The sequence below is a fragment of the Euphorbia lathyris genome, chromosome 6, assembly GCF_963576675.1.
Source record: "Euphorbia lathyris chromosome 6, ddEupLath1.1, whole genome shotgun sequence".
NCBI lineage: Eukaryota > Viridiplantae > Streptophyta > Magnoliopsida > Malpighiales > Euphorbiaceae > Euphorbia > Euphorbia lathyris.
This window is the reverse complement of record NC_088915.1, coordinates 17926724-17933718: the sequence shown is the minus strand read 5'-3', so window position 1 is coordinate 17933718 and position 6995 is coordinate 17926724.

Below are 6995 nucleotides of genomic sequence, written 5' to 3'. Positions count from 1 at the left end.
AATCAACTCGACAATTTTAAACCCCCCATTTAATTATTTTGTTAGGTCGTTAGAAGTTTTAAATCAATATTATTCCCTTGGGTTCGACCTCTACTTGCTCTGTTACAAATTATTCGTTTAGGGAAAGTTGGGATTATTTTTGGTAGATTCGGCACTGAACGATACTCTTTTGATTCTCATACCAAAAAAGCCTCAGGTGGAGTTTGTCACTGATTTAAGACCTATTGCTTTATGCAATGTCTTGTTCAAAATAATCTAAAAAATGCTGGCTAATCGGTTAAGCTTGCTTTGCCCATGGTAATCTCTGAATCTCAAAGTGCTTTTCTTTCGGATAGGTTGATATCGGACAATATTATTGTGGCATATGAAGTTATTCATAAGCTGAAGGAGAAGAGACAGGGTAAGAATGGTCTTGTAGCATTAAAGCTGGATATGAGTAAGGCGTACGACAGGGTTGAGTGGGGCTTTCTACATCAATCGTTGATTCAAATGGGTTTTAATCTGCAGTGGGTCAAATGGCTTATGATGTGTATTACTTCTGTTACGTACAAAATTGCTAACGGCGGCAATGAGATTGGTCTTATTATTCCCACATGAGGACTTAGACAAGGAGACCCCATTTCTCCTTTTTTATTCTTAGTGTGTGTCAAAGGACTTTCTTCTTTACTTCAGTCTAAGGAAAGATCAGGACTTTTACATGGGTGTCAAGTGGCTCGTTCTGCTCCGTCTATTTCCCATTTGTTGTTTGCCGATGACAGTTATGTATTTTTTAGGGCAAATGGGGACGAGGCTCGTGTGATTCGTGACTGCTTGGCTTATTATGAACTTGCATCTGGTCAGTGTATCAACCTCCAGAAATCTTCAATTTTATTCAGCAAAAATACTTCTCCGACTGACAAATCTGTGGTTAAATCTATTTTGGGGGTTCAGGAGGATAATGAGATGGGATGTTATCTTGGTGCTCCGATTGCTGTTGGTAGGAATAAAATGCAAACTTTCAATTACATAAAAGATAAAATTTGGAAACGTATTAGCAATTGGAAGGAGAATTTTTTATCTCGGGCTGGAAAGGAAGTCCTCATTAAGGCCGTTCTTTTATCGATTCCCACCTACATTCTTAGTGTTTTCCTTATGCCTAGTCAATTTTGTGAGGATATTAACAAAATGCTCAATAGGTTTTGGTGGAAGTCCTCTAATTCTGTCGGTAACAGCATCCATTGGCAAAGATGGGATTCTCTTTGTTATTCCAAGGCTTCTGGGGGGTTGGGCTTTCGTAGTCTTCATGAGTTTAACATTGCTCTTTTAGCGAAACAGGGGTGGAGAATACTTCAATTTCCGAATTCCCTCTTATCAAAGGTACTCAAAAGCTCGATATTTCCAACATTCTGACTTCTTTCAAGCTGAAATTGGGCATAACCTGTCTTATGTATGGAGAAGTATATTGGCGGGTCGAGAAATTCTTATAAAAGGTGTACGTCGGAAGATTGGTAATGGCGTTAACACGTCAATTTGGAATTTCCCTTGGTTACCTGTGAAGGAAAATCCTATTCCTTCCCATGCGTCTCTTATGGTTCTCCCTACAGGCACTGCTAGGGACTTGATTAAGGAGGATGGGCATTGGAATAGACTATTGGTGGAGAGCTGTTTTCACCCTACTGTTCAGGTAGTATCTTTTCTATTCCTCGTAGAAATTTGAGTTTGGATGATGGTTGGTATTGGCTTTTTGAAAAATCTGGAGTTTACTATGTGAAGAGTGGTTATAGGGTTATTCGGGAGTTGTTGGAATCTAATTCCTCCGCTTCTATGTCTGGTGCATGGAGAAGTATATGGAAGTTGAAATCTGCCCCAAAAGTTAAGAATTGTCTGTGGAGACTGTTTGTGCACTGTTTGCCAACGTTGACAAATTTAGGTAGGCGATATAGTGTATTACCTGATTTGTGTCCGATTTGTGGGAGGGTAGGAGAAGATGAAAACCATGTTTTTCTGGAATGTAATTTGGTAAGGCATGTTTGGGCTTTATATTTTGGAGATGACAGGATGAGGAATGTGGGTGATTTCTTACATTGGTTTGAATGTCAGCTATTATCGGGAAATGAGGAGGAGTTGTCAAAATTAGCTGTTCTGATTTGGCGTATTTGGGCGCATAGGAATACTGTTGTTTGGGAGAAGAAAATTTCACAGGCGCAGCCACTTATTGAAACGGCAAGAAGTGCAGCTGAGGAATGGTGAAAGGCTCAAACTCTCCGGCAATCGTTTGTTTTTCCTGAAAGTTGGGATGTGTATTGGCAACTTCCTACGATCGGGCAGCTGGCGTGCAACGTCGATGCTGGTCTGTTTGCCGATGATGGCTTCTGTTTGGCTGTTTTTTTATTCGTGATCATAGCGGGGTATTTATTTATGCTGGTCAAACGGTTACTGAGGGGATTACTGATCCTGAGATGGCTGAAGCGATTGCAATTAAGGAGGCACTTAAATGGATTAAAAATTTTGGTCTTAGTAATACTGTGATTCGATCAGATTGTTTGTCAATTGTTCAAACTATTCAGAGGCCGTCCTTGACTCTATCCTACCTTGCTGATATAGTTTCGGATTGTGTCAATTTAATTAGAGATTTAGATAGTTGTTCAATCTCATTTGTTAAACGATCAGCGAACTATGCGGCACATTGTATTGTCCGAGCGGCTAGTTCTAGGTCTGGTTGTCGAGAGTGGTTTGATCCACCCTCCTTTCTCAATAATGTCCTACTTTCAGATTTAATTCAATACAGATATTCTTTCATTCAAAAAAAAAAGCTCCAAATTTCGCAAGTTATTAATTTTGTAAATTATGAAAAATTCTACTGCGATTGAGATATGTAATCATCATTCCATTTAAATGATATCCGTAATGGTCATTCTATTCGGATGATACCACATTATTCCGATTATTAATATGGTATTATTTGAGTGGAGAACTCACTATTGATCTACATTAGAATTTCTTGCAAATTATCCTACAACTATAATTAAGCTCACCAAAAACATTGGTTCAAGCTCAACACTGACGGGTGCAGCAAAGGCAACCCAGGTCCGGCTGGAACTGGTGGTGTCATTAGAGATTTGTATAGTACATGGAAAGCGGGATTCACGTTCAACATTGGAAACTGCTTGGCCATCCAATTCGAGATGTGGGCTATCCTTAAAGGCCTTGAGTTAGCATGGGAGATGAGGATTAAATATTTGATTGTTGAGAGCGACTCTGCGACTGCCATTAACTGGATGAAGTATAGGGATACTAATAATGGTTTGTGCTCTAATATTTTAGGGGCTTGCATTGACCTCATCAACAAAGAGTGGGAAGTCCAGTTTGCCCACGTCTATAGAGAAGCGAACATGACTGCCGACAAGCTTGCTAATAAGGCCCTCTCGGAGTCCAAAGGCCTTCACTTGCTTCCTCACTGTCCTTCTTGGGCGAGCCTCGAGTTTTGACAGGATGCCATGCATATATCATGGCCTAGAGTTGTCAATCGTGTCTAGTTTTTTTTTGTTGTCGAGGTTTTTTTGTGGCTTATTAGCCCTCCGTTGTATTAAAAAAACATTTATCTCTTTTATATATAGTTTGTTTGTCTTTTTTATGAATCTTGTACTGATTGTTACTAGACCTGGCCATGTACTCGGGCCGGGCCTATTGAGTGTTTAGATAAAAATGTTCCGTCCAAATCCAACCCATCCCGCTATTAATTTAGGCAGATTCAGGTCGGGCTGGGCTCGGGCTTAAAAATCAAATTTCAAGCTCAATCCATATAAACCCACCTAAATATATATATATATATAAATTTTAATTATAAAAAATAAATATTTAATATATAAATATATAAATTTATTAATTAGTATAAATAGACGGGCCGGGCTGGCCCGGCCCATGCTATTTTTATTAATCTCAAGCCTGCCAAAAAAATAGACGGGCTTTAGCGGGCCTGACTGGGCTGGACTTAGCCTAAGTTCAATTTTCATTGTCCAAATCCGATCCAAGAGACACGGGTCTGGACGGACCGGACGGGTACCCGAATCCGTGGACAAGTCTAATTGTTACATATATGAGTGCGAGATTTTATTCATTCTAATTTTTATATTGTATTTATATCTTTTCTCTAACGACGTTTTATAAAAAATAATAAAAAATAATAATAAAAGACATGAATTTCAAACATTAGGCAAGGTTGGCTGCCTTTGAATTTAGCCACCGGTCAGGACGAATGAATCTAGGTGAAACCAGCCCTTAGAGATTATTTGGGGGTTCCACTTTAGATTGGATTTTTTTTTTTTAATACAGAATAAATAAATATAATGTATAATTGTTTTTGGCATAGAATAAACAAACAAAATTTTGTTTATAATTTTAAAACAGACAATAAATTAATTTTATCATTTTGTTAAACATATAACAAAAACTACATTATTCATTTTATTCATAGTTTTATCATTCTATAGTTTTAGTTCAATTAATAATGTTCTTAATTTTATCATATTTTGTTTAAATATCAATTCAATTAATAAATTCTTGATTTTGTCACAATTGGTTAAATATCAATTCAATTAATAGAATTTTTAATTTTATCATATTTGTTTAAAGATCAATTCAACTAATAAATTTTTAATTTTGACACAATTGATTAAATATCAATTCAATTAATAATTTTTTAATATCAATTCAATTAATAGAATTTTTAATTTTATCATATTTGTTTAAATATCAATTCAATTAATAATTTTTTAATTTTCTTTTGCCTTCTCTCCTAGAGGATAGGATTGGGGTCAGCCTTCCTAGACTGATCCCGGTGTAGGTTTTTTGTTGGTTTTGTTTTTTTTCCTTTCCTTTCTTACAAAAAAAAAATAATTTTTTAATATCAATTCAATTAATAGAATTTTTAATTTTATCATATTTTTTTAAAGGGTTCCGATATTTACAACCCTTAGGGCTGTAAATAAAACCAAAAATTTCTATTATTAGTGTTCATTTAGTTTTTCAATACATAAAATTCATTGATACTTAAATGCTTAAATATTTAAATGTATATATTCATAATAGATTGTTATATTTCCAATACAAATAAATACTTATTTTAGAATTAAAATTCTCTTTTTTTTATTGTTATATGTGAATAATTAATGCTTATATACAACCCTAAGGGTTGTATATATCATTTGCCTTTTTTTTTTAAATATCACTTCAATTAATAAATTCTTAATTTTGTCACATCCTTCTTCTTTTTTTACGTTTATTTATTTCCAATAAGTTTCTAGACCGGTTAAATATCAATTCAATTAATAAAAATTTTAATTTTATCATATTTGTTTAAATATCAATTCAATTAATAAATTCTTAATTTTGTCACAATTGGTTAAATATCAACTCAATTAATAGAAGTTTTAATTTTATCATATTTGTTTAAATATCAATTCAATTAATAAATTCTTAATCTTGTCACAATTGGTTAAATATCCACTCAATTAATAGAATTTTTAATTTTATCATATTTGTTTAAATATCAATTCAATTAATAAATTCTTAATCTTGTCACAATTGGTTAAATATCAACTCAATTAATAGAATTTTTAAATTTATCATATTTGTTTAAATATCAATTCAATTAATAAATTCTTAATTTTTTCATAATTGGTTAAATATCAACTCAATTAATAGAATTTTAAATTTATTATATTTGTTTAAATATCAGTTCAATTAATAAATTCTTTATTTTGTTACAATTGGTTAAATATAAACTCAATTAATAGAATTTTTAATTTTATTATAAGCCTAATACATCACCAGCTCCTTGAACTTGTTCAAAATAGTAGTTTGGCTCCCTGAATTTTGTAAGTGTCTTACCAGCTCCCTAAACTTGCTTATTTCGTATCACCAGCTCCATAAACTTGTCCATAAAAGTAGATTAGCTCTATGAACTTTGCAAGTGTCTCACCAACTCCCCAAACTTGCTTATTCTGTAACAATTAAATACAAAAACCATAATACTAACTCTCGAACCTCATCCATTCAATCTCTCAAGTCTGCAACACTAATTCTTATAATAGGTTGAAAGATAGGAGAAACGAAAAAATTACCTCTCGAATAAATGAAGATGTATTTTTAGAATTCAGGTTTAATAAGTTTTTGTATTTTGTCTTATATATGCATTTAATTAGTAATTCCTTCACGTTGGTGCATAATACCCCACAACAAACAACGCCGCAGAATACGAGGCTTTGATACTCGGGCTACGCCTGTTAAAGGAAATCACACCGGAGCGGGTTGTGATTTATAGTGACTCCAAACTGATGGTCAACCAGGTGATCAAAAACTTCAGTGTTAAAGACGAAACCCTGGTCAAATACGTGGAAGAAGCCAAGAGGTTGCTGGCCTACTTGGAAAGCAAGGAAACAAAATGGGAGATGATCCACGTACTTAGAGGATCAAATACGGAAGCAGACCACCTGGCTAAATTAGCTTCTAGCAAAGATCAATGGGTGGACCTTAAGTGCCCATTCGAAGTGAAAACCAGACCAGCGTTCACCCCGGAAATCATAGCTCTTCTTACATCCGCCACAGGTTGTTGGTCCCGTGTAACGTAATAGGATTAGTTCCAAGGGGGGGTGGGGTTAGGAACTAATATAACTTTTTCGCTTAATAATGTTGTCTTAATTAAATGTTTGATAATTTAACTCAGTTTCAGGTCAGCAAGACTGAGTGAAGTGTGAGACAGCTTTAATCAGATACTGACTAGAGCTGTTTCAACTGTGAGTTGGGAAGTAACACTTTAGGTCAGCTTCCAACTCAGCACTCTGATTACTCAGCGTCGGCTTGTACAAATTATTTATTGAGTAATTTAAGTAAGCAACACATACATATACACCTATATATCAAGAGAAAGGGTTAGAAATCACTTAGCAGACTTATCCTGGTTCGGCCTCACCGCCTACGTCCAGTCCCCAGAATCCCTCCGGGCTTTTTCAATCCAC